This window comes from Mustelus asterias, chromosome 22, assembly GCF_964213995.1.
Source record: "Mustelus asterias chromosome 22, sMusAst1.hap1.1, whole genome shotgun sequence".
Classification (NCBI taxonomy): Eukaryota; Metazoa; Chordata; class Chondrichthyes; order Carcharhiniformes; family Triakidae; genus Mustelus; species Mustelus asterias.
In genome coordinates, this window is record NC_135822.1 from 8,095,093 (window position 1) to 8,122,899 (window position 27,807).

The 27,807-nt window shown below is 42.0% G+C and overlaps 1 protein-coding gene across 4 annotated transcripts in view; it reads left to right on the plus strand.

Moving 5' to 3' along the window:
- Window positions 1-27,807, plus strand: part of rerea (arginine-glutamic acid dipeptide (RE) repeats a) — a 554,684-nt gene that overhangs the window by 230,175 nt on the left and 296,702 nt on the right. The window lies entirely within an intron of this gene.

The window sequence follows — 27,807 nt, forward strand, 5'->3', positions numbered from 1 at the left end:
TCCACGGTGATGTTCATGGGTAGTCTGGGTCTGGAGCGATATTGAGCTGTTCAGCTGCTAACATGGAGCTGTGCTTAACACAACCTGACCCTTTCGGGGGTTGCTGAATTACACCCCATAAGGATGTACACTCATGGCCAATGAGAGCATGTTTTCTGATGACTGGAGACGTTTGTTTATCAATTGCTAATTGGTCATCAATCTTTGGCTCCTTTCCTTGCCAGTTGGGGCGGCACGGTAGCACAGTGGTTAGCACTGCTGCTTCACAGCTCCAGGGACCTCGGTTCGATTCCCGGCTCGGGTCACTGTCTGTGTGGAGTTTGCACATTCTCCTCGTGTTTGCATGGGTTTCCTCCGGGTGCTCCGGTTTCCTCCCACAGTCCAAAAATGTGCGGGTTAGGTTGATTGGCCGTGCAAAAATTGCCCTTAGTGTCCTGAAATGCGTAGGTTAGAGGGATTAGTGGGTAAATATGTAAGGATATGGGGGTAGGGCCTGGGTGGGATTGTGGTCGGTGCAGATTCGATGGGCCGAATGGCTTCTTTGTGTACTGTAGGGTTTCTATGTTTATAAAGGAGCCTGCAAACAGTACATATTTTTGTTTAAGATCATTCAGTTTGACTTGTTCAATTTGTTGCTGGTTATGAATATGATATTTGAGCCATTCGGGTGAAATGTAACATAGATTTTGCGTGATGGGTCTTTTAGATGCAGCGGTTGTGTTAGGTACAAGACTTTCATTGAACCGGCACTGCTCAGGCTTGGTCTGAGGATGTGCTAATGTAGGGCAGAAATACCGCATCATGTAAAAGGCAATGTAGTATTCTTCATTCTTGTATGTTTCAAATCTAATTGTTAAGAAACTGCAGCTATTCTGATTGTGGTATTTATGGAGAGTTCCTTTATTTTTTTTAAAAATTGTGACCTTTGACCGAGCAACTTGAAGAGTTTACATTGGTTGGTTTCATTATAAATATGGGTGTCAAAATTTATAATGGAAACATTGTGAGGAAGTGCATGCAGATGTGATATGTTTCACATAAGTACGTGTGTGTAAGTAGCTGCTAACCATTAAATCACAATCGTGATGTAACAACAGGCTTCAAAGGGCTAGCCATTTGCATGACCCATCCTTGCAGAACCAGATGTCTGCTTCCATTTGTTAAATATGATGAAAATACATTTGGAAATTGAAAGAAAAAGTGGACTTGATACTTGTGTGTGATACGTACTCACCAATCTGTGTACAAAAGAATACAAGGCGTGTCAGTATATTTTATGTCTGATGTTTTATCATTTAAACATAGGACTGCACAGATTTTAAAAATTATTAATTTCTCGCAGTTTGTGATCAAGATGGGCACTTTCTGCTTAGTAAAGGGCTGTGTGAGTAAATTAGAATTCCAATTTTGTCAAGCCATTATGCACTGGTATTAGACCCTTCACCTGTGTTTCTGAACTTGAAAGTTACGCTGATCAAATGGCAATTTGTATATTTCAGAAGTGAAAGGAGAATTTTGCATCAGTGTTAAGATTAGCTTGTTTTTGGTCCCATTCATGTGTAATAAAACCTCCTAGAAGAAAATGGTGCTCAACTGTCATGATGCCCAACAGAAAGGAAAATAATGTCCCTTAGTCTGTTTCTTGTGATTGTTTCTGTTGCTAGTTTCTTGTGATAATTCTAAATGTGTGTACAGCCAAATCTGGTACCATTTAGGATTTAATCCTATGTTTAAACTTCTTATTCTCCACCTCTGCCTCATGGTTCACAACACTAGAGTGCAAGAGTTGATGAGAACAATCCCTATTGAGAACTGATTTGCTGACTCCCAAGTGTTTCAGCTATATTTACTACTTATTGCTGCTTAGCTGAATTGTGGCTAACCAAAGTGCATTGTATTTTATTGAAGCCTTTTTTAAACTGGAATTAAGCAATTGTGGAGAGCTATTGTGATTTCATGAGTTCCATGATGCCTATGGACTCTTAACAAAGTTACATAATTTTCAATGACTATTGTATTGCTTATTTCCACTGATGAGTTTTATTGCAGCAATCGGACTATCACTCAGGCATTTATGATGCCAAATTTTGGATCTATTGTTACTAGATGGGTATATGAGTTTGCATGTAGCAACATAGAATCCCTACAGTGCAAGAGGAGACCATTCAGCCCATCGAGCCTGCATCGACAACAATCTCACCCAAGTCCTTTCCCGACGTATTTACCCTGCTAATCCCTCTGACACTAAGGGGCAATTTATCATGGCCAATCAACCTAACCTGCACATCCTGGCACTGAAGGCAGGGTAATCCTCCCAAATATGCTGCTATTCTTGTTTTAATTAAGTGAGCATGGAGTGACATCACATGGTTCACAAATCTTTCGACCACGAGGAAATTTTCTTCATTTTATGTCTGGATCTGTTGTAGACTAATTGAGATTGATCGTTATGATTAGTCGTCAAACCCATTATTGTATCATGTGACCAGCAAGACAACAGATGGCTTTTGTCTGTGTTTAACAATTCCTATCTTCCCAAATATCTGTTTGCTGTCTTTATTGCTGCAGTAATACTAAATATTGATCAGTTACCATCCAGTGTTCCTAGGGGCAGGAAAGAAGTTTTAGCGTCACGGTGGTGTTTCAGAAGCGAGAGGGTGAATCAAGGGCAAGGTAATACTGCTACATTTTTGACTCATTTATGAAGGTAGCTGGGGTTTAAAATTATGATTTTTGCCTGGCTCTTATGAAGTTGCATTAGGTACCCAGTAGCAGGCAATTCCCATGTGCATTCCCAATTCCTGCCCCAGCACACCAGTAGGCTGCTTGGCCCAGGTGGCAAGCACACTAGAAACTTGGCAAAAACAATTGAATGAGGTAATTTTCCTCATTCTGAGTTCACCTCATGTTTATCTTTGCACTATTGTTCCATAAATTAATGATTGAACATCGTAAAAGATAAAGAACATGCACTTTTCACACTGTCAAGACGTACCTAAATATTTTGAACAGCAAAGAATGAAGAATAACACAGCACAGGAACAGGTCCTTTGGCCCTCTGAGCCTGCGCCGATCATGATGCCTGCCCTTGATTCCATAGTTCATTGTTTACAATGTCATATAAGCAAATATGGCAGGCAATTTGTGCGCAACATTTTGCAAACAGCAGAATGACAAAAAGTTAATTTGTTTTTAATTATGTTGAGGAATAATTTTTGGCCAGCATACCAGGAGTACACTGCTGATCTTTGAATAGTTCTTTGGGATCTTTCACATCTGTGTGAACAAACTCATCCAGAAAATAGTAACTCTGATAGTGGAGCTCTCCCTCATTGCGACACAAATGTCAGCTTAGGTTGCGTGCTCAAATCTTGGAATGAGACTTGAACTGATGACCACATGACAGAGAAGTAACAGTGCCAGCACTGAGCCAAGCTGACACACTATCCACTTTCAGTGATGCAGGTAGACAGATAAATAATTTTAACGTGGCATGAGTTAGTGTCACAGTATATTGAGTGCAAGGGTGCTACATCCCAGAGTGGTAGGAGACAATTGCCTAGATGATAGGTTATTGATCTTAAAATTCTTGTATCTCTTCATCACTTTGTTGTGTAAAAATTTTTTAAGGGGAGACAAAGTACCTAACTGACAAGACAGGAGATGGATAAAATCTGGGAGCAGGTCTCTGGCAGGTCTCTGGCTGGGGAAGATTTGTGCCATGAGAAAACCTAAAACAGTCCCAAAAATGGGGTGGGGGAGTAAAGCCAGTGATTATTCAGTAAAGTACAAATGACAGAAACCCTGTAATAATTATTTACTCATTAAAATTATTTTGACTTTGAGCCTGAAACCAATTCTGTTCAGTTTTGAACCACGAATCCGTCACATTACCTCTACTGAACTATTTTAAAATATTGAGGTAATATATGCAGTGTTCCCCACCCCCTCCCCAAATTAATGATTGACAATCCATGGAATAGTTCCACTTTGGAGCTGTCCTCAGTGTATGTGTGTTAATTTTATCTTTTAAGAGAAGGGAATTTAATGATCTCACCCAGACATGTATTACTTTCTGCAAATTCATCAGACAACGAAATTGCATCTGTGAATTAGGATTGTAACATCATGTAATGCAAGGTCAATTGAACTTCATTTTGATGCCCAGCACTGTCACTAAAATTAGACTATTGGGGGGGGGGGGCGGGGTACTGATAAATTAATCTTATCCCAGTGTATCCATTCTTCCTGTTTCCTGTTCCTGAATATCATTCAACATAATATAGATTTTGCCTCGTGTAATCCTGTTTGAAAATTACTAATTGTTGTAATAAAATGATAGGCCAGATGTAAGTATTAAAAAGGAATTGGCCTTTTCTAACAGAATATTTTAAAAAAATAAGCTGCATATTAATGTTCTAAGCACTGGTATTCTATATGCCTCTTTGTTGAAATAAATTACCCATGCATATTCAATCATTAGTTTAATGTTTTTGTAATACTGTGAGTTGTTAGGTAACGTGTTTGCTGATTGTGTTTGACATGGCACTCGCGTAATTTAAAATGCACACTGTTTATTGCAGCTGTTAAAATGCTAATATGTTGAAATCACTGGAACCACTGCTTTGATAATACAGTAAAAACTGAACAAATCTATGTCATTAAGTATAACATGTACTGATTTAGTAAGAGATGCATTGCACGGTAGTTCATCTTTGACATTTTGTGAAACAAGGCACTGTGCATAGACAGATGTTAATGGAATTCAGAGGAAATGAATGTGAAGTGGAACAGAAAGACACCACACACTGATTAAATGAAGGAGGGCAAGCAGTGACCTTTGACCAGCACTGAAGGGCCACTTTGATTTTCTTTAACAAAAATATAATTAACTTAATATCCTAGGCACATCTTATTTGTCAAATTTAAAAAGGATCCCCCCTCCAATTGCTTATATCTGAGAATACAAGATCCGAAACATAGATAATTGCATTCATCATTTTGAAATTGTTCCCGCTCCCATTATCATTGAGCAGATAGAATAAACTGATACAAAGAATAATTAATGTCCAAATGTGAAGATGTTGAGAACAGACAACCTTTGAGTTTCTGAGTACAGATTACCAGAGATAGCTGAAAGGTTGGACCTTGTTATTTATTCAAGTGAAGCAGTAGATGTATTTGATACCTCAAGCAGCTTAGCACAGCTCAACCCACACTTCACTGAATATAGTGATCGATTATCTGCGGCTTAACCAAGCCTTCTCATTTCCTGTTTTCCATTACCTCGCTCAATCAAGTCAGGCATTTTGCAGCTACGCTTGTGCATGGAGATAAGCAATCAAGGCATGTTGCTATTTGCTAGTATCGTGTAGATAGTGCAGCCTTTAGATAAGACTAACCTGTTTAAAAGGTGCGTTTTTTTTATGTTGTCCAGGTCTAGAGAAATGGGAATGAAGCACTGTATGTTGGGAGCAGGCCTGTCATAGAAATAGCCTTCAATATTTTTCAAAAAAATTGCTTTTGTGGTGCTGGTAGGGATTACTGCAGACACGTTTACTCAATACATTACACTTCTCATAAATAGGAATGAGCAAAGCACACAAGCCACCTCATGATGAAAAGTCCCATTTACTGTACAATATTGATCTTACATTTATGACCCATTTTAGAAATGCAGTACCTGGCAGTTTTAGCCCTGTAATAATTCAGGAGTTACTGGCTTGTGTATTAATGTTGCAGCATTCTGTTTTTGTTGGCCTGCGTAGGCCAATTTCAAAACTATTAAAAATGTATGGAGTTAAATAATGCATCCCCAAACAATAATCAGTCTTTCCACAACATTCTGGGCAGCTTTTTGATTAAATCTGCTTTATGGGCAGCATGGAAGCATTTTTTACAACATTGTGAATGTTTTTTTAAAATCCTGTAAAATTGAACAAGGGGTTGTGTGATGAAGTGGACACAATTTGATGTTGAAGGTTTTACCAGTTCAGTGTCTTGATATAATGTTGAATACAAGGAAAACAAAATGACAGGCGGTTATTTGGGGCATGTGAAAGATATTGGGCTAAATCTTACCAAAAAATGGCAGTGTGTTGTTTCTGGCGAAAAAATCGGTTTCATTCTCTCCAGAGGGACACGGCAGTTTTCTCTCCAGATCTTATGACCCTCTTCCCCCCAAAAATAAAGGGGGCTTGTTTCACACCGTCAGCCCCAATCATAACCTGAGTAAACGTCCACCTCCAGCCTTCCAAGGAGGTCTCAGGGCCTCCCATCCCCATCTCCGATCAGAGTCGGCAATTCTCTACCCCCATGCTCCCACAATCATTGCTTATTGCCCCACCCCCTCATCATCATCCCTTTCCCCTGCACCTGGGGGCTATATTTACCTTTGCCCCCCCGCTGTAAACCAGGACTGACATGACATCATGTGAGCTCAGTGTCAATATACAGTGGATGGGGGCGGGGTCAATATCTGGCGAGAGGGTGGGTTAATTACATTCAAATCTATTCAAATGCATGTGAAGTAGGTTCAGGCCCTGACAACGTCGCCAGCAAGGGGCAGTGAAAGATCCAAAATCGTGAACTCGCCGGCGAGAAATGCAACTTGCAGATCTTCAGCTGCAGCTGGTGTTCGGGTGGATGGCCCCATTGATGCTGCAAATAATTGAGAGGATTGTTCCACCCAATAATGTTGCGCATATTCAAAATAAGTCTTGCATGCGTTCTCCTACATTGGATAACAAATGCAGTAAATAAGCTTGAAAATTCAAACATTTTATTCTCAAAGTCAGCTTCAACACTGGCTTTCAAAATCTGTGCCCAGATTATAATTCTGGAGTTTATTTGCACAGTAAGAAGTCTCACAACACCAGGTTAAAGTCCAACAGGTTTATTTGGTAGCACAAGCTTTCGGAGCGCTGCTCCTTCATCAGGTGAGTGGTTTATTTAATTATGGATGGGCGGCACAGTGGTTAACACTGCTGCTTCACAGCGCCAGGGACCTGGGTTTGATTCCCGGCTTGGCTCACTGTCTGTGTGGTGTCTGCACATTCTTCCCGTGTCTGCGTGGGTTTCCTTCGGGTGCTCCAGTTTCCTCCCACGTGATGAAAGATGTGCTGGTTAGGCGCATTGACCCGAACAGGCGGCGGACTATCGCGACTAGGGGAATTTCACAGTGACTTCATTGCAGTGTTAATGTAAACCTTACTTGTGACTAATAACTAAACTTTTGAATGTCGTAGCCTAATAACTGTTCCACAGGTTTTGTCTAATTGAATATTATAATCCATATCGGAATTGGGCATTTGTTTACAAAAGATGTTTGTTAGGTGACAAATCATTTTATATTAACGCAATTTAGTGTTCTTCTCCTTTATATCTCCTGTAACTTTTAAAAACATCTTGGGTCACTATTTTATCAAATGCATCAGTGCACGTTTTCTTTGTTTTCATGCAAATATTTTTTTCTTGACGTAATTGTGTTGCCTCTCTGATATCATTGCATCCTTTACAAAAGATTGATTTATTATTTCTGGTTATGATGGAAGTTTCTGTCTGTCTCGGCCCCTTGATTTTGTAAGCTATAAGCTACTGAAATGAACAGTAATAAAGCCAGTGACCAGTAGTTTGATCTATGAACTACTGAAATAAATTATGAGTACACTTGCCCTGCTTATCCCAACCCTCTTCCTGCCTAAACCCACTCTGGAGCTGTCAGTGATTCATTTGCTAGTTGGTGGAAACCGATTCAATTACAGCTTTCAAAAGAAAGCTGGATAATTATTTGAAGGAAACGAATTGCAGCAATATGCAGAAAGGGTCAGGGAGTGTGACGGGATTGAATTGCTCTTTGAAAGAGCCAGCACAAACTCAATAGGCCAAATGGTGACCTCCTGTATTGTGCCAATATATGAAACTATAACCAGCAAACATCGCCAGGACAGAAACGTTCAGCCAATTGAAAGCCCAGAGTTATATGTTTCATTATAGTTACAGCATACACCACATCAGTCTCTGCTGAAGAATGATTTGGCTTACCTAAAGAAGATCATCTTTTGGGGAATCTTAGCAGGTCTGGCAGCATCTGTAAGGAGAGAAAAGAGCTGACGTTTCGAGTCCAGATGACCCTTTGTCAAAGCTCTGCAGCTTTGACAGAGGGTCATCTGGACTTGAAACGTCAGCTCTTTTCTCTCCTTACAGATGCTGCCAGACCTGCTGAGATTTTCCAGTATTTACTCTTTTGGTTTCAGATTCCAGCATCCGTAGTAATTTTATTTTATCATCTTTTGGGGGTTGCAACATATGCATGGTGCACAGCCAGGTAGTCGTTCTGGGCCAGCAGCTGCAATGATAGGAAGTGGTTGTTGGGAAATTGTGGATCCTGATTTTGAGTCCATTGAAGCTAATTGAGGCAACATCAGAGTCATTGGGCTCATTTCCAGGCAGCCTCCCATATGTGGAGCACTTGATCAAGGAAAAAAATTCGATGCACCAAGATAAAATCCTATACTGTAGAATCTTAGAACGAAGCCCAGTCCATCACTCAAACCAGCCTCCCACCCATTGACACTGTCTACACTTCCTGCTGCCTCGGAAAAGCAGCCAGCATAATTAAAAACCTCACGCACCCCGGACATTCTCTCTTCCACCTTCTTCCATCATGAAAGAGATATAAAAGTTCTGAGGACACGTACCAACCGACTCAAGAACAACTTTTTCCCTGCTGCCATCAGACTTTTGAATGGACGTACCTCGCATTAAGTTGGTCTTTCTTTACACCCTATCTATGGCTGTAACACAACATTCTGCACTCTCTCCTCTATGAACGATATGTTTTGTCTATATAATGTGCAAAAAACAATACTTTTCATTGTACACTAATACATGTGACAATAAATCAAATCATAGAATTCCTATAGTGCAGAAGGATGCCATTTGACCCATCACACCTGCACCAACAACACTCTCACCCAGGCCCTATCCATGTAACCCCACGTATTTACCCTGCTAATCCCCTTGACACTAAGGGTCAATTTAGCATGGCCAATCAACCTAATCCGCACATCTTTGGACTGTGGGAGGAAATCAGAGCACCTAGAGGAAACCCTTGCGGAGAATATGCAAACTCCACACAGATAGCGTCCCGAGGCTGGAATTGAACCCAGATCCCTGGCACTGAGAGGCAGCAGTGCTAACCACTTGTGCCACTTGTCTGTGTTCACGGAGCAAGAGTGAAAATAGGTTTTAATTTTTAACATGTTGTAGTTGAGCTTTTCTGGCTGTGCTTTTTTTTACTGGGGGTGAAGCACCCCTGAGTTGGTTGCATCCAGAATTTTAGTCTTTAGGATACTGTGTTTTTGAAAGGCAATCCCCTGAAAAAGTTACTCCCCTGGACAGAAAAAAGGGATGAAAGATTTAAAAGTTCAGTTGAGTTAGGGTAAGAAGGTTACGGTAGAGCATATATCAACTAAAGTAAATTAAATAAAGGTAAATTTCTCTGATGTTGACACATACTGAGTCGAATTTTGATCCTTAATTTGTGATAAGATAGCGTTTAAAGTCAATGTGGCTATATAAGGTCCCATTGTTGGCCTGAGGAAGATTTTTTTACAATTCGGGATGTTTCTGCAGATAGCCATTCAATTACCTTGTTGGAAAATGTGTGGATGTTAGTTGAAAATTAGGTGAGGTGCTGTGAATACTCGCCTCCCCCCACCCATGTCCTCGCCCCTCCCTTCCCCCCACCCTCACCCCTTCCTTTCCCCACCCTCGCCCCTCCCTTTCCCCCACCCTCACCCCTTCCTTTCCCCCGCCCTCGCCCCTCCCTTTCCCCCACCCTCGCCCCTTCCTTTCTCCCCCCCTCGCCCCTTCCTTTCCCCCCCTCGCCCCTTCCTTTCCCCCCCTCGCCCCTTCCTTTCCCCCCCTCGCCCCTTCCTTTCCCCCCCCACTCGCCCCTTCCTTTCCCCCACTCGCCCTTTCCTTCCCCCCCCCTCGCCCCTTCCTTTCCCCCACTCGCCCTTTCTCCCAGGCTGAAAACCGTAGGGACACTGCTGTCTTTCATGATCTCACTGATGAGGAACGGCTACATGGAGAAGACACAGGGAGATAGCTAGGTCCATGGGTGGGAAAATTGAGGTGGGGAAGGAAAAACTCAGTGCATTCTGGATGGAAGGCCTACCTGTGGACAGATCACCACCATTGCTCTGGATGTAATGGACAGTAAACTAAATCAAAATGGCTGTGAAAAATATTCCTAAGTGATGCTAGGTAAATGGGTTAAATAGAACATAGTTGTGCAAGTTAGTCATATTTTTGCTACCAACCAATATTTTACTTTGTGTAAAAGCTTGATTTAGAGCTGTGATATCACTGCGATGTTGCCAAATTAACATCTTGTAGTTCTGAGAAAAAGGACAATAATCAATCAGCTTTTCTGCTGAAACCTGTGAGCAAAGTGCTGCAACCTTTATTGTGCATTTCATGTATTCTATTATATTTGCGAATTCTACCAATAGAAATATAAAGTAGGGGAAAGAGTTCAAGTAATGCCCCTATATTGATTAAATATTTAGAATATTTAAATTTCATGAGCGGGATAAGCTGTGCAACACAGATGTTGTGAAGGCCTTATTTTCATTAAGTTTTACATGGAGCTTGTGCAAGCCAAGGCAAAGGACACTGTATCTTCCGTCTCCCTACAGAGAGTAATATCTAAATAAAGGAGATTGGTTCTAACATTTACATAGAGAGCAAATCATTTCCTGAACATCTGATAGGTTTGTGCAGTATTTTCCTGCCAGAGACTGTCTGCCTGATGAGCGTAATATTCATAGTCCCAAGAAATTGCAGAGATGACAGATGGCCAAATTGCCTTCAAAGCTAGTTGAGGTTTTAAATATAAATAGTGTAGGCAATAGCTGTGACTGCCTGGGCCAAACAAAGGATCTGCCCACCATAGCCAAGGCAACATCTGTGGCCACTTGCACCATTTTGTTACGCATTGATCTGAAAAGATTGTTGTCGGGCAGTAACCATACAGAGGATTTCCACCTAAAAGCTTGTTTTCAGCAGCTGTGATTATGCACGTTGCTAAATGCCTTGTGACAATAAAAGCTCCTTACAGTATGCCATTTTCCACAGTCAAGTTAAATCTATTGTGTGAGACTGTTTAAAAAAAAATCTGAGTTCTATTTTCCAATTTTTGCGAAAACTGATGTTCCTGTCTCATTTTGGGAAAGATAGTATCTCTTTGTTTTGTGTTTAGACACTAATAAACTGTTCACCATAAGGCTATTTACAGTTTTTACATTTTAATTCTAAAATCGCTAAGATCGCCCCCACCCCCCCCAAATAACATCATATTTGTGGCAAATGTTTGGGCAGCTGGAAACCGGTTCCCGAGTTCTCTGGGTGTTTCATTTTTTTGTTTATAAAATACATTTGTAGAAATAGGATAAACCAGCGAACAAATTAAATATCTTTAAACGATCAAGGTACTTTTCTGTAATGCCGTAATTGTCAAATGTTTGTAAACTTGAAACGTCGTGCAGGTTTCCTTTTTAAAGTGTGAAAGTGTTGATAAAATAAATTGTCCTGCAATTGTCCAACATTCCACCCCCGTTCTTTTTAAACTTCCAGATTTTATTGAATGGATGAATTGACATTGGAGATATTTAAAATAAACTCTACCGTCTAGAGAAATAAGAAAAGCGAAACACATTATATGCTCTGTAACATTAATTTCTTTCTTGCTGTTGATGTTCTCTCGCCTTTCTGTTCAGAGACCTCTATGGAAATAGGTTTGGCTCTGTCGGGACTGACGAATATTAGGTAATTCATCCCAATTTGAGCTTCATCCAGGATTGTTTCAGACTAATGCACTCCCAATCACTCCTCTCTATTTGCATACCTTCCTATTTCTTCTTTTCTGTTAATGTTCATATCTATTTATTTTTGTTTTTGCTACTTTTTTTGTTGGATTTACACCTCCTTTTGCTTTCCTGATATGTTTTAAGGTACTGGTGTGAAGGGGTTTATTTTCTGCCAGTACAGTATAGTATATCACAATTCACACTTACATGAAGCAATTAGATGGTTGTTTTTAAAGTTCAGTTTGACTAACTGCAATTAGCATTTTTCCTGTGTTCCAGCTGATGACATTTCTTATTTATCCTGTGGGCTGACATAAAGATTTGTAAGGGCAAAAAAGCCCATAAATTGTCATGCTGAGTGTGTTGCCCTTGCAGCAGCCTCTTTTTGTACTGTGTACAATTCCCTGTATTTATTTTCCTGTTGCCAGTATGTGACAACCCTTTCAGCTGGTTAATATCAATTAAAGAAGCATTGCATTATTTCAATTCATTGTAAATGTCCAGTTTGAAGCACTCTTTATAGTCTAATGTTTTCAACAGTGCAAGGTTATTTTCACTACTTTATTTGCTGGCCAATAAAGGATTATACAGCTTTCTGGTTTATCTGTCTAAAATTTATTCTAGGGAGTTTAGAAGTGCTATTTGCACACCTGGGAAACGTTTTTTGAATGACCCCCTCAAATTAGCTAGGCAGAACCATAAACTTTAAAGTTATGAGGTCAATACAGGAATCTGCAATTTCCATTTTGGGACCCATGTCCTGTATATCAATTGGCTATTGGCACCAGGGCTCACTCAATGATCCTGTCATCACTGCACTTGGCTAGAGTATCCAACCCTATTGCCAACTGCCTGGATATTGATACACCCTTAGTCATAATAAATCTACTTTTCCATGCATCTAGATGCATAGAGGGCAGCACGGTGGCACAGTGGTTAGCCCACTGCTGCCTCTCAGCACCAGGGACCCGGGTTCGATTCCTGCCTTGGGTCACTGTCTGTGTGGAGTTTGCACATTCTCCCCGTGTCTGTGTGGGTTTCTGCCGGGTGCTCCGGTTTCCTCCCACAGTCTTACGATGTGCGGGTGAGGTGGATTAGCCATGCTAAATTGCCTCTTAGTGTCCCAAGATGTGTAGGTTAGGGGGATTATTGGGGTAAAATACATGGAGTTACAGGGATAGGGCCTGTTTGGAATGCTCTGCCAGAGAGTCAGTGCAGACACGATGGGCTGAATGGCCTCCTTCTATACTGTAGGGATTCTTTAATTCTGTGAACATGGGCTTATTTGCCATGGACTCTAGAATGCTCCAATGTTTTGTTCCTGTGAGGAAGTTTAATCCAGACAATCTTTTCATTGTCTAAGGGCTATTTTTCTCATCTGTTAGATGTACATGCAAACTGCGTATTTGTGATTATCACTAATACAAAAGCACAATACAGCGGATGCTGGAAATCTGAAGTGTTCTGATGAAAGGTCACTTGACCTGAAACGTTAACTCTGCTTCTCTCCATGGATGCTGCCTGACCTGCTGAGTTGTTTTCAGCATTTTAAAAAGATTTCATCAACGATTCCCACTTTTACTGGAGGAGGTAATGCTAGTTCCTGGACGTCATGAAGATATGTGGCGGCAGGCAGATTATGTGAATGCTAAACATGCTTCAAAACCTGTTGTGTCGACTGCAATTGACCAATTTGTAGACCACATGATTTGTATCCTACAGACAGCAAACCTTTGTGGATTCTATTTTTGCACTGGTTTCATTTTGTTGATCAGTCTTGAACATAAAGTGCATCTCAACAAAGGTTCTTGATAGCAGTACTCGTTCTAATATTAGATGGGATGAGCAGAAAGTCAGATGACTTGCCTTGCAGTGTTAAAGTGAAGTATTCTAATGGTAATACTTTCCCAATCAAATTCTACTCTGTTTAATTATATTAATTATTTTATCAATTTTTCAAGGCTTCATTTTAGGACTTCTTAACTTATGAAGAAAGAACTGGAAAAAAAACAGGGAAGGAGAGGAATCAATTATTAAGGAAATAATAGCACATTTGGAAAGTCACAATTTAATCAAGCAGAGTCAGCGTGGCTTCATGAAAGGGAAACAGTGTCTGACTAATTTATTAGAGCTTTTCAAGGAAGTCTCAATCAGAGTCGATTAAGGGGAGCCAGTAGGTGTGTTGTCATAGAGGTTTACAGCATGGAAACAGGCCCTTCGGCCCAACTTGTCCATGCCACCCTTTTTTTAAAACAACTAAGCTAGTCCCAATTGCCTGCGCCTGGCCCATATCCCATAGAGTCATAAATGTGTTGTATTTGGACTTCCAGAAGATGTTCGACCAGGTACCTCACAAAATGTTAAGTCATAAGATAAGAGAGCCTATGGTTCTGGAGGTAATATATTGACATGGATAGAGGATTGGCTAATGGGCAGGAAACAGCGAGTGGGGGTAAGGGGTTCTTTTTCAAGTTGGTGGCCTGTAACCAGTGGGGTTCCACAGGGATCGGTGCTGGGACCACAACTGTTTAGAATATATATTAATAACTTGGAGGAAGGAAGCGATTGTACTGTAGCCAAATTTGCAGACGAGACAAAAAGGTGGAATGGCAAGTTGGTAGAGGGATACAGTTTACAAAGGGGTATTGATAGGTTAAGTAAGTGGGCAAAACGTTGGAATGGAGTATAATGTGGGAAAATGTAAAGTTGTTAATTTTGGAAGGGAGAACAAAAGAACAGAGTATTATTTAAAAACTGCAGAAAGTTGCAATGAAAAGGGACTTGTGAGTACTTCTCCATGAAGCACAGAAATCTAGCACACGGGTGCCAGCAGGTAATCAGGAAGGTTAGCGCAACGTTGGCCCTTATTCAAGGGGGTTGGAGTGTCGGCGTAGGGGAGTCTTGTTGCAATTGTACAAGGTACTGGTGAGACCACATCTGGAGCAACATGAGCAGTTTTGATCCCCTTATTTAAGGAAAGATATTGGAGGCAGTTCCCAAGGTTCTCTAGGATGATCCCCAGTATGGACGGATTGTCTTATGAGGAAAGGTGAAAGAGGCTGGGACTCTGCTCATTGGAATTTAAAAGAATGAGAGGTGATCTCATTGAAAAATAAAGGATTCTTAAGGGGCTTGACAGGGTAAATGCTGAGGGCGGCACGGTAGCACAGTGGTTAGCACTGCTGCTTCACAGCTCCAGGGACCTGGGTTCGATTCCCGGCTTGGGTCACTGTCTGTGTGGAGTTTGCACATTCTCCTTGTGTCTGCTTGGGTTTCCTCCGGGTGCTCCGGTTTCCTCCCACAGTCCAAAGATGTGCGGGTTAGGTTGATTGGCCAGGTTAAAAATTGCCCCTTAGAGTCCTGAGATGCGTAGATTAGAGGGATTAGCAGGTAAATATGTGGGGGTAGGGCCTGGGTGGGATTGTGGTCGGTGCAGACTCGATGGGCCGAATGGCCTCCTTCTGCACTGTAGGGTTTCTATGATTCTATGAGGATGTTTCCCCTCATGGGAGAGTCGAGGACCAGACGGCATAGCCTCAGAACAAAGGGGTGCCAATTTAAGACTGAGATGAGGAGGAATTTCTTCTCTGAGCGTTGTGAGTCTTTGGAACTCCTAGCCACAGAGAGCTGCGGGGGCAGAGTCCTTGTGTAAATTTAAGGCTGAGATAGATTTTTGATCAGTAAGGGTTACGGGAAAGAGCAGCAAGGTAACTTGAGGAACTTTGGATCAGCCGTGATCCCACCGAGCAAGCTCGAGGGGCTGAATGGCCTACTCCTGTTCCTATTTCTTGTGGTCACTGGAGAGTGCTGAATAGAGGGAAAGAAATGCAGTGAATAGTGCCAAGTTGTAAAAAAAGGTGCATTCCTATTATGGATTTGGTTATCCTGGCATTCTCTGGGTGATATGCAGGTCATGCTTTGGTTCAGAGAATGAAACCCTAAGTAGACATCAATAATGGGAATATTGGACTCCTTGTAACAATTCCTTGCCCTATTGTAGGTACATCTGTGGATTTAACAAATTGCGGAAATTCTCATGTTTATGGAAACACAGGAGACTGGAATGAACGGCAACTATTGCATATTTTAATATATTTAAAGCTGCATGATGTCAGAATTTTAAAATCTTCCATTATTTAAATAATGTGCTCATGGGGGGAGAAACTGATTTTAGAACTGGCTCTATTTTGAAGCTGTAAGGCTACGGAATGATTTTTTGACAAAATAAATTTGAGATGATTGTTCCAATCTCAACTAAATGCAAGAAAGCCTAACTTTACCTTGGAATAATGGGATGTGGAGATTGATTTGGGAGAAGCATTCTTTGTGTGTTATCACAGAGGCTTTGTATTCTTAATCAGCTTCCATTCTACGGGGGGGGGGAAAAATAGTTTAAAACTGTGCTTAATGCAGGGCTTCTTTATTTGTTGAGTATTGGTTCAGCTAATCAATGAAAACGCTTGCCTTTTAATGTTATTTTGACCAAATCAAAACCAGTTTTTTTTGTTTTGCTTCCCAGGGGGTCATTACTTTAATGAGTACTTGTGAAATAACTAAAAATTGTAGGCTATTCAGCTGCAAAGGGTCACATTCCTGTACTGCAGCTGTCGAGTAAGTTCCCGATGAGATTAGCTTTCAACCTTTGAACCGGGGAATTTTATTTCTCTCTCCTGTCAGTTTTGTTGTTGTGAATTTGTTACTCTTATCTGCCGTGTGTTCAATAGAAAATGTGATGAATCGCTACGAACATATCTATAGATATTGGCTGAAGCACCAGAACAGAAGAAAGTAAATGTTAGTATTTGCTGAAGCTGCCATGAAATATTTAATGCCAAAGATTTGCATTCAAAGCTGCCTTTAATGCCATGGCTTTTGAAAGAACAAAGCTTCCTTTGAGCACTGGTGTCACAAAAAGGTTTAACATTTGAGAGGATCTGTACTTAACCTAATTCATACTGTGCGGATATAGTCTCGCTGCTCTTGTTTTAAATCTACCAGATTTATAGTGGTGAATAAATGCAAGTAGTATTTAAGGTTTTCAAAAATGAAATTCACAAATGCTGCCCCTAAAAAAAAATTGAAGGGGTGCGTCCACTGTATGTTTGGAGCGTTATTGTGACTGTGTGGCATTTGCCTTATTATAAATTGGTCCATAATATTTGATTTGAGCGCAAGAAAATACAGAGCAGACACATTCATTAAAAATTAAAAAAGCGATATTGTGAAATCTGGTTGCAAAGTGGCACCCCCCCCCCCCCCCCCCCCCCCAATGCTGTGCCACAGAGTTAAAATGTGGATTTCTACGTCGTGCAGTGTGGTTTCTTTTGTGCTAGCACTGAAAACGAGGCCAGGTGGTTTTCCTGTGAAATTGTGGGTAAAACCAGATGGTGCATCACCAGTGGCGGTGGTTGTACATCCCCGAGGTAGTGACATTGTTGGAAAGATTGGGAATATGTTATCTGCTTGGTCTTTTGGCTGGGGTAAGGCAGGGTGGTTGGGGTGGGGGGGGGGTGGTCAGCGATATTCCAGACAGATGAACTGCAAAGGGAATTTATGAAATGGTCCCCATAGATACGAGTATCAGACTGAATAGGATGTTTTGTAGCAACAGAATGTGAATATGCTCCCTTGAATAGGTTGCAAATATCATTGTTCAGTGTAGCATGCAAATATCATTTCTCCTTTATTTCTTTACTATTTATTGATAGCTAGCGTTAAGATAGCTGTGTACACGGAATAGAAGAGAGAACATTTAGACCAATTGCCAAAGAATTAATAATGCCCAGTTGTTGCTGCTTCCCACCACCCCACAGTCCCCTCTCAAACATGTATGGGGTCTCCATGCAACACTCTTCCTTTGATTTACAGATTGGCATCAAGGATATTCTACTTTACGATATTGGTCTCCTTAATCTGAGGAAGGATGTTCTTGCTCTAGTGCAAGCGCAGAGAAGGTTTACCAGACTCATTCCTGGGATGGTGGGATTGATATACGAGGAGAGATTAAGTCGGTTAGCATTGTATTCGCTGGAGTTTGGAAGAATGAGGTGGGAATCTCATGGAAACCTATAAGATTCTAACAGGACTAGACAAGGCATATGCAAGGAGGATGTTCCCGATGGTGGGAGTGACCAGAACCAGGGGTCACAGTCTGAGGATACAGGGTAGATAAAGATGAGGAGAAATTTCTTCACCCAGACAGTGGTCAGCCTATGGAAAGTAGTTGAGGCCAAAACATTGAATGTTTTCAAGAAGCAGTTAGATATAGCACTTGAGGTGAAGGGGATCAGAGGGCGAGGCTATTGATTTGGATGATCAACCATGATCATAATGAATGGTGGAGCAGACTTGAAAGGCCGAATGGCCCCCTTCTGCACCTATTTTCTATGTTTCTATCCAATTGTTGAATTGATGGGGTGTCTAACTCCCCAAATTTACTTTGTGAAACTGGCTTAATCTGTAGCACCACTTTTGCATAGGCCTGTGCAACTCTTGGTTCTCTGAGCAGAGATGGATGTTTGTAGTAATGCAGTACAGCTGAAAGGGCGAGCCATTCACATCTCCCCATAGCTTCTGTAATACAAAAACATCTTTCAATAAACTTATTAAATCGAAGATCCTGACTATCTTTTATTATCCTTTGGCCAAAATGTGCTAATTTGCATTATTTTAGTCTACATGTGAAGCCAGTATGTAATAAACATGATGCTTCCCTCCTCCCACCACCAAGCTATTGTTAATTGAATATTCTGTGAATAGATTGACTAGTGCAATGTTAAATAAAGACTTTGTCATAATGTAAAATATACATGAAAATATTTGTGGTACATGGTTTTCTTTGTGAATTGTATTACTTTGGAATAAACATCTCCTATTTACACATTAACCAATTCGAAGCTAGATTAACTCATATTTCTTAATTCTGAAGTACCTCCCAGAATGACTTAAAAATGGGAAATCTGCTACCATTTCTCATGTAATTACTGAGGCAAAGTGGAAAATGCTGGATCTGTTTACAATTTCAGAGCTGTCAGACATGTGGCTGTGATTAGGATCACAGGCAACTATCAGATCATAGATCATAGAATCCCTACAGTGCAGAAGGAGGCCATTCGGCCCATCGAGTCTGCACCGACCACAATCCCACCCAGGCCCTACCCCCACAGATGCTTGTGTCTTAGTTACATCCACATGAATGAGAGCCCCAAAGGTAAACCCATACAACAAACATCACTGGAGAGCGATTGCTTTCGAACTGTGAGAAGTGTGGTGTCATTCAATGTTAACATCTGGGCCTTGTGAAACTTTTACGCGATGGGGGGGGGGGATGCAATTTTCTGGCCCCATCCAATGTAAGCACAAATCCTGTTATGGCCGGAAACACTCACGAGAAGGTCACAATGGGATTTGTAACGGGGAGATTTCAGAGTGAGATCTTCCCTATCCCCGGCCTGCAACATAATTGGGAAGGGTGTGAACCTGATTACCATATATTTAAATATACTTGCATTGCAAAGTCAGCTTAACGCCATCTTGTCAAAGAATGTCAGGTGTTCCCACACGCTGACGGGAGTCACTACTGGTCTCCAAAAATGGAGACATGATGAGCACACCAAGGGCTCGGAGTCCAGTGTAGCCCCGAGGGTGGCCAAGAATATGCCCTGCATGGCCCCCTGGCAGTGGCAGCCTGACAGTGCCGTCTTGGCAATGTGGGGGATGGGCCTATGATTGAACCCATAGCGGGGTTCACTTGCACGGGGTGGGGAGGGATGCTGGTGATTGGTGGGAGCGGGGTCTTTAACATTAAATTGAGATTGGGTGTTCTTTTAAAAAAAAGATACCCCAATCTCTGAGGAACCAGACTCAGCGTCTTTAGGCTCTGCCCCCCCTCAATGACAGTGCTAAACACGCCTCCCCATCCACAAAAAAATGACAGGTGTTGGAAGATGGGGATCGTGGCGCTCAGGCTGGCGGGAATTGCAACGGGTTTCCCGTCCACGATGACACTTGGTAATTTTCTTTGGAAATTCCACCTGAGTGTCGTAACTGTCTCAAGTTGCAGCTAACTCACATTATTCATTGGAGGGTAAGCCTATAATTCCACATATTGAAATATACCTCCTCCTCCTTCTCAACCATTCTGAATCCTTCATCATAATAGGTCACAACATCGTCCTTTAGACTATTTCCTCAGTAGAACTGCCTTGGCTCAATTCGATTCCTATCAGTCTAATTCTACCCACAGAATCGCCTGTAAGAGCTACTCCTTCAATTCCAGCAGTTACCTCTAGAGTCCTCCAACGATCTATCCCTGACCCTCTTCTGTTTCTCAACTAGGTTCTGCTTCTTGTCGATATTGGCAAACACATCAGGAAGATTCAGATCTTCCCATACTTTGTCATTTATGCCGCAGCACTCAACTTATCTCATCATCATCTCTTTGGACCCCTCCAGTATCTCTGATTTGTCACACTGCCTGTCTGATATTCAATATTGGATGAGTAGAAATTTCCTCCAACTAAATGATGGGAAGACTAAAACCATTATCTTGGGTCCCTGCCCCAAGCTCTTTGCTCTGGCCACTTTCCATCCCTGGGAACAGCTTTAAGCTGAGTAAGTGTGTGTTGTCTGCCTCCAGCATGAGTTTCCAACAACGTACCTGCACCATCACCATGATTGCCCACTTCTACCTCCTTCAGATCGCCTAACTCGTTCCCTGCCTCTTAGCTCATCTGCTGCTGAAACCTCTTCCATTATCCCAAAATGTGATTATTCCACTGCTTGTCTAGCTAGCCTTCCAACTTGCCCCTGGCCTAAACTTGTGCCTATCCCAAACTTTGTTGCCTGTAGCTCAACTTGCTCTGAACCCCTTTCACCATCATGCTTGGGCCTTTGACTGGTGGGTCTCTATGGATCTTTATTGAGCTTAATCTAAGGAAAGTCAGGGACATCCATTTAATTTTTCCTTAATTTGTTTGTCTGGACACTGATTTAGGAAGTGATATCAAAGATATAATTCATGGTGCCGGCAGTGTTCAAGTTATCTGGCCAAGAGAGATGCCAGTTCCAGCTCTTTAATGTCCACCAATTATTTTGAGTATGTTATCATCAAATATATGTTTATGGACTTGGGGCAGTTATTATAAAGAAGTGGACTAATGCTCCTTTTAGGAGACCAAGTAACATAATATTCTCTCTCGTTCATCCTTTGAGGCCAAGATGACCATATTTATCATCTAAAGTGTTTGGTAGGTTATGTAGGTGATTGCTAAAATCGATCGTGCTTAGAAGATTCTGCTACAAATAGGACAGTAAGAGTTTTAACAACACCAGGTTAAAGTCCAACAGGTTTATTTGGTAGCAAATGCCATTAGCTTTCGGAGCACTGCTCCTTCGTCAGATGGAATGGAGCTCCATCACCAGTGGAGATGGAGACGAAGGAGCAGCGCTCCAAAAACTAATGGCATTTGCTACCAAATAAACCTGTTGGACTTTAACCTGGTGTTGTTAAAACTTTTACTGTGTTTACCCCAGTCCAACGCCGGCTCGGAATTTCCACTCCGTGTGATTTCTCTCTGCGTCCAATACATGCTGGCCTTCAAAGCACTTTTATTTGGATGCATAGGTGCAGCGATTCTGGGCGAGCTTCTCCCAGGACTCTTATGTTGTCAAAACTCTGATGTGAAGTCTTCAGGGTGTCATTATAGTACTGCCTTTGACCACCGCAAGACTGTAGCCCAGACTCAAGCTCTCTATCTGATATCCTCAATGTATAAGCAGCTGACGTTTCTAATTTTCCCCATTTAATGTTGCACTTTGAAATGAAGCCCCAGTCCTGAATTAAAGCATTTGTGGGAAGGTTATGGGGCCAATTCAGGCAGTGTAATGTCCGCGTGTAAACACATTTTGTGCATTTTCACCAATTCAGGCACATTACTGACCAGTCTCTGTCCTTGTAAGAAGCAAAAATTCATAAATTATTTTTGGGTTAGTAATCTCATCATGTTTGTGGGATTTGACATGCATGTTAGGCTGAACGCCACCTATATTTATACTGTTTAGTGTTTCATTCTGTAGTTTGTAGTTCAGTCTAAAATGCATTTTTAAAAGTAGACAATGAACCATATCTTCCTAGGAGTGGGAATCACCGTTGGATTTCCTATTTTATACATGCCACTGGAGCTCTGCAATTCTCACCCGAAGATCTGAACTGAGCCTGTTCAGAACTGTGAAGAGTGCCTGTTCTGGGAGTTCTTCTTTTTGATTTGATTTATTATTTTCACATGTATTGGTAGACAGTGAAAAGTATTGTTTCTTGCTCGCTATACAGGCAAAGCATTCCATTCATAAAGAAGGAAATGAGAGTGTGCAGAATGTACTGTTACAGTCATAGCCAGGCTGTAGAAAAAGATCAACTTAACGCAAGGTAAGTCCATTCAAAAGTCTGACAGCAGCAGGGAAGAAGCTGTTCTTGAGTCGGTTGGTACGTGACCTCAGACTTTTGTATCTTTTTCCCGATGGAAGAAGGTGGAAGAGAGAAGAATGTCCAGGGTGCGTGGGGTCTTTACTTATGCTGGCTGCTTTGCTAAGGCAGTGGGAAGTGTAGACAGAGTCAATGGATGGGGAGCTGGTTTGAGTGATGGATTGGGCTTCATTCACGACCTTTTGTAGTTTCTTGCAGTCCTGGGCAGAGCAGGAGCCGTACCAAGCTGTGATATAATCAGAAAGAATGCTTTCTATGGTGCATCTTTACAAGTTGGTGAGAGTCATAGCTGATATGCCAAATCTCCTTAGTCTTCTGAGAAAGTAGAGGTGTTGGGGCAGGATCGTCAGGGAAGCTAAGCCACATCCCCTTTTTACACCAACTGCCGTAAATGGGGTCAGTGGGAGGTAGAGTTTTTAACCCAGGAGTTTTTCCTGTTCAACATTTCCTGGGTAGCGATTCTGGTAAGTGAATCGAAACCCTCCATATTTCCAACTCTAAGTCATTGTTGGAGATTTTTTCTGAGGGCTCCGGATGCAGGGGAATTGCCCATCAGAAGTTGAAATTTCCTAGGCCATTTCAACAGAGGTCGTTCGTTGGGGCAATCGAGGGGGTCCCCCAGTGCATCCTCCAGGGTATTTGTTGCTCATCCCTAATTGCCCTTCAGGAAGTAGTGATAAACCAGTGTCTTGAATCCCTGCAGTCTGTGTGCTTAAGGTACTCCCACAGTCCTGTTGGGGAAAGATTGTGGGATTTTGGGCCAGTGACAACAAAGGAAAGGCGATGTATTTCCAAGTCATTGTTCCATGTGATGGGAGGAAAGTTAGGAGGCAGTGATGTTCCCATGTGCCTGCTGCCCTTGTCCCTTTGGATGGTAAAGCTTGTGAGTTTGGAAGGTGCTGCCAAAGAAGCCGTGACAAGTTGCTGTAGTTGATGCTACACACTGCGGACCAGTGATGGAAGGCGTGAATGTTCAATGAGATGGATGTGCTGCCAATCAAATGCGCTACTTTCTCCTTGAAGGTATCGAGCTTTTTGAATGTTGTTGGGAGTTCTGTCACCCAGGCAAGTGGAGAGGATTCCATTACACTCCTGATTGTGCCTTGTAGATGATAAAGAAAGGGGAGTCAATAGATGAATCATTCATCCTAGAATACCCAGCCTCTGAGCCTCTCTTGAAGCCACTGTATTTATTTGAATACTTTAGTTAAGTGGTGATCCCCAGGATGTAGATGTGGGAATTTAGAATGATAATGCAATTGAATTCAATGGGAGGTGATTTGTCTCTCACAGAAAAGAGTTGTTACTTGGCAGCTATGTGGTTACTGATCACTTAGCAGCTTAAGGCCTAAATGTTGTCCAGGTCTTGCTGTATGCAGGTACAGACCGCCTCATTATCTAATGAGTGCGAGTGGAACTGACCACCATATATACAGTGAATATTTCCAAATTCATCCTCATTTTGTTGTGAATCACTAAATAATAACAATTGTTTTACTGCAAAACCAAAATTCCGTGTGAAGAATATTGCAGCAGAAATTTGTAGTTATATAAAATTTAGGTTTTCAATATATACACATGGCGAGGGGAATCTCAGAATTGTTACAGTGCAGGAGGAGGCTATTCAGCCCATCGGGGAGGGGAAGAGAGAGAAAAGGTATTCGAATTTTGATTAATTCCAAATGGGATAACTCTTTAACTCCTTGAATGATGTGTGCCATTTTACAGTGAAATGGTATCAGATGCAAGAACACCAATGCCAGTTTATTCTTTCTAGAATGTTCATGTGGGAAATGTGCAGGACAACTCAGTGACAACCCCCAAAGTTCCTTGAGCGAAATAGTTCAATAGTGCGGATAGTTGGGAACCTGTCTCGGGGGCAGGGAATTCATATGGTGTTCGTGGAAGTGGAAATGACTAGGGTTGGGAAGCATTTTCCGATCAGGGCCATTGTGATCTCCTGGACTCGTTTCGATCGCCTCAGGGGGTCGGAGAGGAATTTCCCAGATTTTCTTTTCCCCATATTGGCCCTGGGGTTTTTCACTCTGGGTTTTCGCCTCTCCCTGGAGATCACATGGTCTGGAATGGGGGGCTGGGGGTGAGTTAATAGGTTGTAATGAACAAAGCATCATAGCTGTGAGGGACAGCTCGGTGGATAGGATATTGGTATGTAGATAGGCTGGAAAATTGGGCGGGGATCCTGGATTCAGGATTCAATCCTGGACCGGGGAGCGGCGCGGGCTTGGAGGGCCGAAGGGCCTGTTCCTGTGCTGTATTGTTCTTTGTTCTTTGAAAGTATTATCACCCATCGCCTTGACTTCATGGCGAACTTGTTAACTAAGGAATGCTGGAAGAATTTATGTGCTCTTCTCTCCTCTGTTTACGGTGCTTACTTTATTTTGCAAGACTCCAGTAACCATCAAGGCCAATTTCCTGAGTTAGCTGACCTCATTCCAGTTGCCCCCGGCTGCACTCCGTAATACTGAATGGTAGCAACGATAAATTGCTTGCAGCTTTCTAATTCAAAGGAAATTTGCTTGGAACTTTTAGAACATGCAGCAGGACAATATAGGGAAAAGTACTCCAGTTAAAATATTTTTTGGTTCTGGAAATGCTATCATTAACAAGGGCAGTAATGCAGTGATCTGGTTGTCATTATTGTATGCTGTTAAAGCAGTAACAATGAATTGTTAAGAACATTTCACACAACTAAATTACCTTCATGACATTAGGAATTTGGAAAAGCTCCTCCTATGACATGGTCTAATTTCTACCCCAATTTTCCTGGTTGCCTTTGAAAGCTTTGATTCATGCTGGAGTGTAGACTTGTCAACATTTAGGCAGCAGCATTTATGTATAAAAACATTTCAAGGTGCTCCACAAAAATCTAATCAGAAAGCACAGAGTCAGAGGAAGAGATATTAGGAAAATTGGGTTAAAAGCTTGGTCGCAGTTTAGCCTTGAGGAGGATTTTAGAGGTCGATAGGTTTAGGGGTCATAACTATATTGCAAAATTACCTTCTGAAGTGAAATAACCTGTTATTTAAGCAAATGCATCAGTCATGAATGGCAATAGCTTTTGGTGGTGATGGAATGTTGGACACCAGGTGAAAGTTGCTACTTTTTGAAAAGTGACCTCAGTTTTTTACAGAGGGTGATTGGGTGCCTGGAACTCGCTGCCGGGGAGGCAGTGGAAGCAGATGCGATAGTGAGTTTTAAGGGGCGTCTGGACAAATACATGGATAGGATGGGAATAGAGGGATACGGTCCCCAGAAGGGTAGGGGGTTTTAGTTCAGTTGGGGGTGCATGGTTGGTGCAGACTTGGAGGGCCGAAGGTCCTGTTCCTGTGCTGTAATTTTCTTCTTTGTTCTTTGTTCAGATGTTTAATGTCTCCTGAACCAGCAGCTCTGCTTTTCTCAACTAGAAAATGTCATCCAGGTGCTCCAGTTTCCTCCCACACTCCAAAGATGTACGGGTTAAGTTGATTGGCCTTGCTAAATTGACCCTTGGTGTCAGGGGGATCAGCAGGATAAATGTGTGAGGTTATGGGAATAGGGCCTGGGTGGGTTTGTAGTTGGTACAGACTCAATGGACCAAATGGTCTCCTTCTGTACTGTAGGGATTCTATAATCTCAAACAATGCAACATTCCCTCAATACTACACTTTACTATCAACATAGATTGTGAGCCCAGGTTCAGGTGTTGACCTCGGACTCCTAAGATACTGAAGCAGTTGGTGTCCATGTGCAGCAAGACCTGGGCAGCGTTCAGGCTTGGGTTTATAAGTGGCAAGTAACATTCACACCATTGAAGGGCCAGAGAATGACCATTTCCAACAAGAGAGAATCTAACCATCCTCCCACAACATTCAATGGCATTACCATCGCTGGAAACCAGGGACGGGTAATAAATGATGGCCGGCCAGTGACGCCCATGTCCAATGAATGAATTAAAAAAAAGTGGTGGACAACATGTACAGCAGCTACTCACCAAGGTTCCTTCGACAGCACCTTCCAAACCTGCGAACTCGACCAAAGGCAGAGAACATGCTCCCTTCCAGTCGCACACCATCCTGACTTGAAACTGTATCGTTCGCTGGATCAAAATCCAGGAACTCCCTTCCTACGCACTATGGGAGTACCTGCAACAGATGGACTGCAGCGGTTCAAGAAGGCAACTCATCATCACCTTCTCAAGAGCAGCTCTGGATGGGCAATAAATGCTGATTGTACCAGTGACCACAGTGGTTACCAGTGACCACAGCGCTAGGGACCTGGGTTCAATTCCCGGCTTGGGTCACTGTCTGTGTGGAGTCTGCACGTTCTCCCCGTGTCTGCGTAGGTTTCTTCCAGGTGCTCCGGTTTCCTCCCACAGTGCAAAGATGTGCGAATTAGGTGGATTGGCCAATGATAAATTGTCAGGGAGATTAGCAGGGTAAATTTATTGGGGTTACAGGGATAGGGCCAGGGTGGGATCATTGTCAGTACAGGCTCGATGGGCCGAATGGCAGCCTCCTGCATTGTAGGGATTCCATGAAATCATCAATGATTTGGTTATTTGAAAGCAGCATGTTTGAGTATCAGAAATTTGAGCAATAACCTCTGTTCTAAATCAAAGTTCATATCCAAAATAAGTATTGCTTCGTATTTCTGTGCATGAATGATGTATGGAGCAATACAGCTTTATTGCAATGAAACAAGTTTGTACACATCTAAAATTAAGAACAGGATATGGAATAGCTAACTTGGGTAACTAACTTCAGCAATCCTCCTGTATATAGCGCGCACTTCCTGCAAAATAGCTTCAATTGCAGTTGTTACAAAGGTTTTTCTCACACCTCTTTATTCCGACCTACAGTTTTGATCCAGTGAGGAGTACTGCACTCAGGTCCTGGGGAATGCCAGAACTGCCTGTTCCATGTATATAAATGTTCCATAAAAAATTAACATATTTAAAACTGCTTGGAAAAGCTCCAAAGGAGAGTCATCCCCCCTCCGGCCCCCCAAGGGCTCCATGTGATTTGATTTTGGCAAAGGTTTAGATTTTCCGAGCTTCCTCTGACAACATGCAAATATGCTTTTGAGTTGTTGCTTATTATATCCACAGTGTTACTCTGCACAGTTACTGTGGTCCTTTGTTCATCTGAGATTCTATAGTATTTTGGTCACACTATGATTATGCTGCATGTTTTGGAGTGCTGCTTCTGGCAAGGAAACTTAGTCTCTGAAATTCTTGCACAGATTTGTGATTTGCCTAACACTCATGGGTAGTTAAAGTTGATTTATCATTCATTATTAGTCACAAGTAAGGCTTACATTAACACTGCAATGAAGTTACTGTGAAAATCTCCTCTGGAGGTATGAGAGTCCCATTCTGTATAGATAAAGCTTTGATTTGCAAAGAAGAAAACACAAAAAAATGAACTGCAAGTACTTTTCTGTTTCTAT